We start from the raw sequence: 12,677 nt of genomic DNA on the forward strand, positions 1-12,677 counted from the left end.
GAGGTAAGTCACTTGTGATTATTTCTACTCCGTAATATTGAATTATCATCGAATAATCCGACTAGATTACATGTTTTTGAGGAGTAAATTGGGGATTTAGGCCTAGAGATTTGAAAATAAGATTTGAAGATTTGAGGGTCGAGTTGATGTCCGATTTTGGTAAATTTTATATGTATAGACTCGTGGCGAGATAAGGAATCCGTTGATGTTAATTTTTCTGAATTTCGAGAAGTGGGCCCGGGGCTCGGGTTTTGCCAAATTTCGGGATTTTGATGTTTTTCAGTTATTTTCGATTGGGTATTGTTCCTACAGCATAATGTGACATATTCGTTCTGATTTTGGATAGATTCGACGCACGAAAAGGCCAATTCGAGAGGCAAGGGCATAGCGAGCTAGACTTTTGGCCGTCTTGAGGTGAGTAATTGATGTAAATGATGTCCTGAGGGTTTGAAACCCCGGAATTTCACATCGTAGCGCTATATTGAGGTGACTTGCACGCCGGATAACGGGCGTGGGGTAGAGCACCATTGGGGATTGTGACTTGGTCCGTCCCGAGAGATGTTTTTACCGTGTTTTCTACTTGAACTAAATTGAGAATCATCCTTACTTAGATTTGATTGTTACATTTGGGCTTCTTGCCAATTATTTGAATCCTTCAGGGATTGATATCACTGTTTTTGCATATTTTGCATATCATTTGATCTCAGTCCAAGGTTTTAAATACTGTTTTGCAAACTCAGCCATCTTTCTAAGATTTGAAAACATAAATGATATTTCTAAATGATATTTCGGGCTGAGAACTATTATTTTACGAATGCCCAAGGGGCTTATGATGATTTCTGGACTGAGCATGGATCGGGCTGCGCGCCGCAACAGTGTTACATTGATATTGAGGCCGAGAGCCTGGTTGATTACATTGATATTGAGGCCGAGAGCTTGGTTGATACATTGATATTGAGGCCGAGAGCCTGGGTGATTATACTGATATTGATATGAGGCCGAGGGCCTAGATTTGATGCCACGAGATGGCTTGATATTGCGGTTGCGCCGTCGACGATAAATAAATATGGATGGCTCGGGCTGTACGCCGCAGTGGGTACCAGAGGGTACCGTCATATGCATTGCATTGCACTCATGCATTTATTCCTTATTTGCATTATCTGCCATAATAATTATGTGCTCTTATTTCATTGACTGGTTGCTTCATACTATTCTGAGCCTGAGAAGCTGATACTATTCTGAGATACTGAGCCCGAGGGGCAGATTTCTACTTATTACTTTGATACTGAGCCCGAGGGGCAGATTTCTAATTATTATTTTGATACTGAGCCCGAGGGGCAGATTTATCATTATTATTTTGATACTGAGCCTGAGGGGTAGATTTCTACTTATTATTTTGATACTGAGCCCGAGGGGTAGATTTCTAATTATTATTTTGATACTGAGCCCGAGGGGCAGATTTCTACTTGTTATTTTGATATTGAGCCCGAGGGGCAGATTTCTACTTGTTGTTTTGATATTGAGCCCGAGGGGCAGATTTCTACTCGTCATTTTACTGCCAAATTACCTGTTTTACTGGTTTAAAAGAAATTTCACATGATGTTTCACTGAATTGTTATTTTAAATGATTTCACTGCTTCTGTATAGAATGTTGTGTGCCTTAACGTGTTTTCTTACCTTCAGTCATTATTTATATTTATTACTCACTGGGTCGGAGTACTCACATTACTCCCTGCACCATGTGTGCAAGTACAGGTATTCCTGAGGCATAGAGCGAGTTTTCTGCTGTTCAGTTTTCATCGGAGTTATCGAGGTAGCTGCATGACATTTGCAAACCCGTTTTCTCCCTTATCTTCTGTTATTTATGATATCTTCAGACTTTGTTCCTAATTCCATACTTTGTAGAATTTTAGTAAACTCTGTAGTAGCTCATGACTTGTGACACCCCGGTTAGGGTTGAGTTGGGTTGGATTTCCTTATTTTATCTATACTTTCTGCTATTGAATATTATTAAACCATGTTTATACTATAATTGTGTTAATTAATTGTCTTAAAAGGATGAATTGGGTTGAATGGCTGGCCTTGTCTTCATGAGAGGCGCCATCACGACCAGGTTCGGGAATTGGGTCGTGACACCTCCCGATTTAGGGCTCCACACCCTACTCCCAAGGATACACAACCCTGATTTTTATTGCTTTCAATAAAGAGATAGCTTGGATTTGTGTTGCAAATAACTCACAAAATTTTTCTAGTGAAAACTGGGGCAGAAAAATTTCGTTCATTTGTTTGTTTTGGTGTTTGAGCAGGTTTTACCTCAAGGCACGGGATTCGAATGACCAAAAGAACGAGTCTCAATCCGAAATAAAGAAAAGAAGAAAAGAGTAAAAGAAGTGAACTTAGAGTGCTAAAGCGGACAAAGATATGGACTGCTCATGATATGATTGAGGTCATAGGCTTCGCATGACCCGCTTTGATCCAAAAGCTGAGGAGAGAACCAGCACACGCAGCTGACGAGCATCAAGATTCAGATCGGAGTCCACAACAAAGTCAGCTACGACTCGAGATCAAGCTTCAGGAGATTTATAGATAGGAATCTTGTAACTTGTAGTTGGTAGGCCTAGCTAGCTTAGCTTTTTGATTTTCCTTTTGGTGTAATAAGGAAGTCAGCAAGCAGTAGCAACAGCAGCAACAGTAAAATCACAGCTTCCTGGTAGTCTCAGCTACCAAAACTTCCAAAACTACACTGACCTGGTTCCTTTATAGCCAAGGATATGTAGGCAACCTTTGAAGCAGGGTTCGGTCAGACTCTTTTCAAAAATGCTTATCATGGAGTGTCAAACGGGCAAAAATCCCTCATAATTGCTCATTTTATCTTTTCCTGAAAACCCTTTGTGTCTCCGAGCAAAGAGGGGCAGCTGTGAGCACGTGATTTTTGCCTCACATGAATTACTCCTACAGAATCCCCAAAATTAGGATTTTTATTTTATTATTTGGTTTTTAGGAATTAATTGCTCAATTTTCGTGTTTGTTTGCATTTTGTGTGCATACTTAATTTTATTTAAATCATGAAAAATAGCAAAAAATATCACGCATTGCATTTAGGATTTAATTTTACATTCTTAGATTAATTAGTAAATTAGTTTGTTTTACAAAAATGGAAAAATCACAAAAAAAATAACTCGTTTTTGCATTTTTAATTTTTGAGCTTCGAATTTTGGTACTTTTCTTTAATTTGGTATTTAATTAGTTGTGATAATTATTATTTAGAGTTATTAATTTAATTTGATAGGATAATTTGTATTAGGGATTAATTTAGGTTTTAATTTTAATTTTTGAAAAAGTAAAAAGAGTTTTTAAAATAAAAGGAAAATTGGAAATGGGAAAGAATTGAAAGGGTCCGAATTTTGGGCCAGAAATTTGAAAATTCCCAAGCCCAATTCAATTACACCTGAAACCCGTTTAAAACTGGCCCAGGACCCATGTCACACCCGGTCCAGCACTCCCTCCGTCCAAATGACCCCGTTTTGTTAAGTCGCGATCTCAGCCGTCGATGTTGTTTGATCAGACGGCTGAGAAGTGGGGGTCATGTGTTATATATCTATCCTAAGCCTACCCCCCTCTCAAACTCATCTCTTTCATCTTACCCCATCTTTTCAGAAACAACCCAGAAACCCTAGAGCCGCCCTAATTTCCCACCGACTCAAGCCGGCGACGCCACCACCAATCGACCCCAGACTAATACCAAAGAACCCCCGAGCCTTCCTCGTCCCGAATCTGTCACTCTTTTCCCTCGAATTCCCTCAAACTGCTCGAACATTGGATCACAAGAAAGCCCTAATTCCATAAACTCAAATCCAACGGGCCTTTTGAAGATTCTAGGCTGCAATGGCCTTTACTCATATGTTTTCACATGAAAACATACGATTAAAGGCTGTTCTTGTCAAGAAATCGAAGGAGTTCTTCAAGTTTGTTCAAGTTCGTCCTGAGCTACTATAGGTTTTTCTTTTTCAGTTTTCTTTTGTTAGTCTTCTTTACTTTTTCTTTCATTTTTACCTTTCATTGCCATCTACTTCTCACTCTTCTTTTGAACTCTTTTGTTTTCCCAGTTTTAGAGTCGTCCTTTACATGCATGTTAATTTTCTCTTCTTTAATTAGTGTAAACAGTCCATTATTATTTAGTTTCCATTCCATTAAATTGTTTGTTCGTTAGTTGAGTTTCCAAAGGCTGCTCGAATTGCTTATGTTTTTTGTTTTGCTTCAGTTAATTTGGTTCGGATTGTATTTGGGCCTGGGGTTAATGCCTTTAGATTCAAGCTCATGGTCTAGGTTGGGTTTTGAGTTAATTCAACCTAGGGTCAACTTGACCCATACCCGTTTGGTCTATCTGTTTAATTTCAGGGGCTGTGGGGGGTAATTTGGAATTTAGCCTTAGAGAATCTTGCAGTAACTGCCTTAGGAAGCTTCCTAGAAAGCTAAAAATAGTCTAGCTTGGCTAGCAAGTCAGAAAATGAGGGACTAACTAGCAAAAAAAAATAAGAAAGGTCTAATGTGAAAAAAAAAACTAAGCCCTTAAGGCTGCCCTAGTAACTTGCCTATAAAGTCATTGTTACTTGAGGCTCAATTCAGATTGGAAAAAGAGCTAAGAAATACAGAAAAGAGAAAACGGCTAAAACTGAAGGAAAAATCACTGTTCCATTGCTCATCTTGTGTAATTTCTGAAGTTCTCATTCCCTGAAAAGGTTTTCTTGGTTAAGATAGTTCAAAAATGGATTGAAATTGGGTTTGGAGGTTTGGTTTTGAATTCTGTTATTTGCTCGAGTGAGGCTGCCTTCTGTTACTTTTGAATTCAATCTGGTTGAGCTGTTTAACTACTGTGGATTGTTGTTCTTTGGTTGCTGGTTCCTTACTTCTCTTCTCTGTTTTCTTCTACATCCAGGTACACATCCTTGAGTTAAGCATGTAACACAGTTCATGAAGTGTTTTGGTTGAAGAGAAAATGAGGATTTTTCCTCTTTATCAGATGTTGTTTCTTCTTAGTTTCTTTTTTTTAGTTTGCTCTGTCGATTTTTAGCTCAACATGTTTTCCTTCTTAGTTTATCAAAGTTTATATCAAAATTATAATAGGACTCTTATGCAGCACATGTTGGTTTTGTCTGTTTAATTCCTGAGTTCTGCTTGTGGTTGAAATGACCATTAGTTTTGAGAGTCATGCATATCTTTGTTCAAATTGTTGAAAGTTTTGTTAAGAATAAGGTTAATATAGTTAAGGTTAAACATTATGTTGAAGGTTGAAGCCATTTAGTTTGTTTTATATTGTGGGTTTAGTTCTGTTTGAGAATGGTTAAGAGAGGTGCTTCATCTGGAATGTTAGTGATTTTAAGTTGATTTAGATAGTTGTTACATGGCTAAATGTGTAGTGAAAATCAAGTATGTTTAGTTATATTTAGTGTGAAGTTTGAACAAGGTTTAAGTTCAGTAACCTTTTCTGTTCAAGTGACTTTTAGGCAGTTGTGTTACTTTATCAGATTTCAAAAATTGCTTTTCAAAAGCTTTTCATGAGATATTCTGAAATTTTATGCACTTATGCTTCGAATAGCTCAAGTCATTTTTAATTATGAGAATGAATGTCGGATATTATGATGCCTCGAATTCAAATGGGGTTTTGAAATTGTGTTTTGGTCTTCAGGGATTCGATCCCTGGGCAAGACCCATCGTTGCTCTCCTTTCTGCCAGGATTGGGCCTAATTCAGGCCCAAAGCCTTGAAAGCTTTAGTCGTAATCTCTGTTTCCCTTTGGTTTAATAGTTTAAAAATGAAAATATGAGCAACTGGCCTCCGAGTTGAGTTGTGGATACGAACTAAGGACCTCTTCATTGTTTGAAACCGTCCTTGTTTGAGTTTGGGCTTGACCTTGGGTTCAGGCATGACTATCCCTTTTAAATGAGACTTTGGTCGTTCCTCTCTCGTTGGGCTACTGGTCCATTTGGGCTGGGTCGAATCCCATTGTTTAAGATAATTGACTCTTCCTCACATAAGCTTTTAGTGGTTTTGAGTAACACATTTAATTGCACTTAGCATCTATCAAATTAAGCCCGTTAATTAGATTGGAGGTGAGCCATATTAGTAACACCAATAGTCATGGCCCTCCAAATTTTAGTTTGAATATCCTTAAAAAATTGAAATGGAGGTGCGACACGCCAAATAAAATCTCCAAATGTGTGGTCTTCATTTAACTATTTCTTTAAAATCCTTAGAATTCGAGGCGCGCCATTTAGCAAATTTCTATGGCCCTCGCAAAGTTAAAAAAATGCATAGTCGCTTTAGGCGCGTTATTTTAATAACATTACCTTCCTAAACTCGGTTGTGCATTTCATGTGAATCCAAATCCAAATCTCAACAACGTTGAATAAGATGTGTTTCGGATTGCGGGTGCATTTCATGTGGCGCAATCCAAAGACATGTTTTGAACAATGTTAAATCTTCTTTAAAATAATTAAAAGCGGTTAATAATTTTTAAAAATTGTACCATAGGTTAAAATATGTACTCAAATCAGATAATGGGCCAATTATGATAGTTTAAGAGACCGTGCTAGAACCACAGAATCTTGGGGTGCCTAACACCTTCCCTTGGTTAACAGAATTCTTTACTCAGAATTTTTGGTTCGCAGACTTCAAAAGAAAGTCGAAATCTTCCTCGATTTGGGATTTAAAATAAACCGGTGACTTGGGACATCAGAAAATAAACCATCCCAAGTGGCGACTCTGAACAAAAATTGAATAAATAATCCCATTTCGAATAATGTCACTTAAAGTGAAAAAACTTCTCCCTTGTACTACCTTCGGGTGTGTAAAAAGGAGGTGTGGCAATACTTTTCTTAACTCTTATTTCTTTAACCTCACCCCGTCCATGGTTAAACACCTATACCCGTCTTAATTGTTTTCAGGTTTTACTTAACCAGTTTCTCCTAGGAATTTACAGGTTAATCCATTAAGTAAAACCCGAAAATAATTAATAAGGGTATAAGTGTTTGACCATGGTCGGGGTGAGGTTAAAGAAATAAGAGTTAAGAAAAGTGTTAAAATCTTTAAAAGATTGGGAAGAAGAGATGAACAGAGTGGATTAAAATAAAGAGTAGCAAAGGGGTAATCTCAGTTCATAATTTAGATAATATGATAACTATACCCTAAAGGATGTTTACAAGCTATTTACAAGCTAAAGGATGTTGTCTCAACATATATGTTACCCTAATGGGATATGTTTTATCTTATTTTTGGTGATTTGGATATAATCATTTTCTTGTTGTATTTTAATATTGATTCTTTCTATTTCAAGAATAAAATCTTCTGTATTTAAAATATCTAGTTCAAAGAAACTTAGTTGCGATTCTAACGTTTCTCTATATTCTATGCTAGTTTTAATAATCTCACGACTAATATATATTAGATGGTGATGGTAACTGATGTATTTAGCAAAAATAAGTTGTTTCATAAATTGTTTGGTCCGAAAATCTTCTTGCTCTGATAAAAGAATCAGATTTAAAAATAAATATAGAACCAAGTTATATAGTAAAACGTAGTATTAGCTCAGAAACAATATCAGCTTTAGAGTGGGAAATACAATATATAGAAGGATATATATATTTAGAAAATCAAAGAATAAAATTCTATAAGAACCGCAAAATTTGGATACCATTAGGTTAAAAAATAGATAAACTAAGGAACCTAGAATAATTAGATTTAAAAATATATCCAAAAAAAAGTATAGAATATTAAAAGATAATACGGTAATTAAGTATAATTTTAGTAGTGGAGAACATATATTACATACCGAAGATAAACAATACAATACTTTAGTAGATATAATAATCAACTTTGGAGAAAAAATTCAGGAAAATAATAAAAACATAATAAGAACACTAGAACTAGTAGAAGTATTACAAACTAAACAAAGAAAGACTTTAGAAAAACTAGAACAAAATTTGGATTTCCTAAAATCACAAGAACTAGAAATAGACAGAAAAATCCATTTTCTAAACAATAAGTTTAATCTAGAAAAAATAACTAAGAAAGACGAAATAGAAAAATTAATTAAAACTATTACAGAAAAGCCTAAAGAATTAGAAATATAAACAACCAGATTAATAGAAAAAAATAACACACCAAGTAGAAGTATTAAAAAGTGAGATAAATACCTTAAAAGAAAAGATAGATACAATAAAAGAAATCGCTCTTTCATGAGTGAGTTACAACTAGAACTAGATCCAGTATATGAAGAAGCATTAAAGTTCACAGAAAGAATTCAACCCAATCCAGAGGGACTGACTAGTTATACTCCCCAGGGGAAAGCAGATCAAACAATAATAAAATAGAATAATACTCTAATAGTATTACTTTTAGAAATTAATAAAAAGCTAGATAAATTATTAAAGAAAAGGAGATAAAGACTGAAATCCCAAAAGTAGACGATTTAATAGAACAATTAAAAAGAATTGAAATAACACCACAAAAGGATAAAATTAAAATAAGAAAACCACAAAAATGGACTTTTTTCCAGGTGGGTCAAGAACAACAAACCAAGAAAGATCACGAATAAGTTTTTCAGATAATAGAATAGGTAATAATATGTTAGCCAGAATTCTAACTAGAAAAAGACAAGAAGAAAATCAGAAATTAGACGAAATAATAGATATAGACAAAGATATACAAATCTTTCAACAAAATCAACTAAGGTTACTGAATCTGAGAATACTATATAATACAGGATATTTTTCAAATAACTCTCAACTATATAGACATTATAGAGAAGAGCAATTATCAGCTATAGGAAATAAGGTTGCAACATTAAATTTAATTAATCCAGAATCAATACGAAAAATTAAAAATTATAAAAAGAATTTAATGCATATGAGATAAATAGTAATCGGATTAAAAGGACTAACTAGAAAGAATTTGGGAACTAAAGTACTAATAGTAGTATATGATGACTGTGACGACCCGACCAGTCGTCTCGTGAGTTACCGCCCCGTTTTTCCCATTTCCTATTTCTTTATGCTTCATTATCAGTGTTGGGTGTGAACGAGTTGATTTGGATTGGTTTTAGTAGGAAATGAGACACTTAGTCTCTTTAAAGAAGGTTTGTTTTGGAAAAGTCAACCAGACATTGACTTATGTGTTAGAGGGCTCGGATTTCAATCCTGATGATTCGGTTAGCTTCGGGGGATGATTTTTGACTTAGGAGTGTGATCGGAAGTAATTTTGGAGGTCCGGTGTAGAATTAGGCTTGAATTGGCGAAGTTAGTATTTTGGCGAATTTCGATTGATAGGTGAGATTTTGATTCGAGAGTCGGAATGGAATTCCGAGAGTTGCTGTAGCTTCGTTAGGTGATTTGGGATATGTGTGCAAAATTTCAGGTCATTCGGACTTGGTTTGGTCGGGTTTTTGATCGAAAGTGTATTTCGGAAGTTTTTAAAAAATTAGGCTTGAATTCGATGAGTTTTGGGTAATTTGATGTTGTTTGAGGTATTTTGATGATTGGAAGAGGTTTGAATAATGTTATGAATTATGTTGGCATGTTTGGTCGGGGTCCCATGAGGCTCGGATAAGTTTTGGAAGAGTTTTTGGAAGATTTTTGTCGTTTGAGCATAAGCATGTAATGATCCAAAGGTTCATTTTTAGTTCTAGAGATCGAAATTTTATTTCGGGATTTACAGAATTTAAATAATGAATTATAGGTGTGATCTGGAAAGTTTGGTCTAATTTCATCAAGTCGCGATTGGGTTTTTGACACGAAACATGAGTTAATTGTTTAACGAGCGAAATGGATATTGAACTGAGCAAATGAGCTCCGAATTGAGTTTCGACTAAAGGGCTATGTTCGTATTATTATTTGTGACTCATAGGAACAAGAATCATCGAATTCCGAGGTCCCAAGCCCGAGAAATGAATTTTTGAGTAAAATTGCTTTCTGAAAATATGTAAGGAAAATGGAAATGAAATTTGATTAGAAAGTGATGGTATCGGGCCCGTATTTTGGTTTCGGTGCCCGGTACAGGTTTTATATATGGTTTAAGCACTTTCTGTAAAGTTTGGTTGAAAACGGACGTCGTTTGACGTGTTTCGGACTCAAAATGGAAAATTTGATGTTTTATGAAATTTGAAAGAATTCTTGGATTTTAAAGCTTAATTCGTGGTATATGACGTTATTTTGGCGATTTGATCACATGGTTAAGTTCGTAGGATGTTGTTGAGTTAGTGTATGTGTTTGGTTAGGAGCCCCGAGGGCTCGGGAGTGTTTCGGAGGTGTCTCGGAGTAATTTCGGACTTAGTAAAATTGGAGAAAATTGCAGAAATAGTATCCCGTGAACAGTACCGTGTACAGTACCCCGTGAACAGTACCACGTGAACAGTACTGTGTACATTACCCCGTGAGCAGTACCGTGTACAGTAACACGCGTGAACAGTAGCCGAAAATTCTGAACAGTGTAGAGAAAGAGCAGTCCGATTTTCTTTCATTTTTTTGGACTTTCAAGCTCGGATTCTGGGCAATTTTGAGCGAGAAGTTATGAGAATTCTTGGGGTAAGTGTTCTTGACTCTCTTGTGATTAAATTCCATGAATAAATCTTCATTTTTAGCTTTAGATTATTGATAATTGAAGAGAAATGGATGATATTCTAAAATTCCCTAAAGATGAATTTTTAAGATTTGAAAGCCAATCCGATGTCGGATTTTGGTAAAATTTGTATGGTTGGACTCGTGGTTGGATTGGGGTTCATATTCCGTGACTTTTGTCGTAATCCGAGATGTGGGCCCCACGGGCGAATTTTGAGTGTAATTTCGGATTTTTGATGGAAAATGTAGAATTCCATATGGAATTAATTCCTATAATTTTTATTAACTGAATTGAATCGTTATGGCTATCACACCTCCTTTTTACCTACACCCGCAAGGGCATAGGGGAGTTTTTCCAATTAAAGGACAATCGAAACGGGATTTATTATTAAAGATTTAGAGTCGCCACTTGGGAGATTTATGGTGTCCCAAGTCACCGATTGAATCCCGAATCGAGGAAAATATTGACTCTGTATTACATTACGCGAACCAGAAATCTGAGTAAGAAATTTTGTTAACCCGGGAGAAGGTGTTAGGCATTCCAGAGTTCCGTGGTTCTAGCACGGTCGCTCAATTGTTATATTTGGCTTAAATTATTTGATTTTAACAATTATGAACCTATGTGCAAATTTTAACCTTAACCGCTTTTATTCATTTTTAAAGAAAACTGCAACGTCATTAAAACAAGTCTTGAACCACGTCACATAAATGCACCCGTGATTTTTGGACATACTTTAACATCGTTGGGATTTGGATTTGGGTCACATAAATGCGCACCCGAGTTTAGGGAGGTAATGTTATTAAAATACGCGCCTAAAGAGACTAACGCGTTATTATTTTGGGGAAGGCCGTGAAATTCGCTAAACGGCTCGTCCCGAAATCTAAGTATTTTAATATATACAATTATCGAGGGCCCCGCAATTTATGTGTTTTGTTTAGCGAGACTCATCCCATTTTATTATTTTAAAGTGCAAACCTAGAGCAATCTATAGTTTTCTACTTAATTTGTCTCTAAAATAAAAGAAAGACCCTAATTAATTTGTTACTGGACTGATGCAAACTAAGTAATATTTTTGCATCAACATCCGACCATTGGGCTCCGATGTGAGCCCAGTAGAGGGAATTTAAAACCAGATATGCACCACAAAATCGGCCAAAACAGACCTTGGCCCAGCCCTAAATGAGAAAGGGGCCAAAACTGGCCTGGGTCGTGCATCAATTATCCTGAGGCCCAAACGTATAGGGACTAGCCTGTTAAGCCCTGTCTTTTACACTAAATGGAATTTCAATTTAATTAAGAACACAAATTTGATAATCTACTACTAAAATTAACTAGCCAGTAAAATAAATTCAATGCAATATTAAACATGAGTTGGAAAGCAACTGATTTCAGATTTCATGACCCACGTAAACTGCCTATGATCACAATTTCAAACATGGTGCATACTAGTTCAAATTTCAAATTCCCTACTATGACTCATTTTTATTAAAATGCTGACTCATGAACTTTGATTAAACACTAACGTGACCACATATGAGAATTGAAACTCGAGAATTAAGGATGCTGGACGAAAATGGATTGCCTAAATTAACCTTACGAATTACATATCTCATATCTACTTTTAACTTTCTGATTTCGAACCCACACACAACCACTCAAACTCAGAATTATAGATTAACTCACATCATCACTACTAAATATAAAGCTCCCATGATCAGAAGAAGTATCACACTACTTTAACAGTCTACAGCCTAATTAATCACAGCTTGAAAATACCATTTATACAGATCTAGGAAAACCAGAAATTAACTAAACTAATAGAAACTATTCTGTTAGTCCAGCATGGAATTATTACAATGAATACTCAACTAACTTCATATGTATTTCTAAATATCTAACACACACTTAACGGTTCAAATGCACAAACTTATAATTAACAGTCCATCAGTACGGTTATTACAGTATAATGAAAGCAGTAAATCAACAATAGACCTCCACTTCAACAACAATAGGCCTCCACTTCATTCATTTTCAACTGGATATTTACATACATCGAGTTTCAGGACA

The sequence above is a fragment of the Nicotiana sylvestris genome, chromosome 8, assembly GCF_000393655.2.
Source record: "Nicotiana sylvestris chromosome 8, ASM39365v2, whole genome shotgun sequence".
Classification (NCBI taxonomy): domain Eukaryota; kingdom Viridiplantae; phylum Streptophyta; class Magnoliopsida; order Solanales; family Solanaceae; genus Nicotiana; species Nicotiana sylvestris.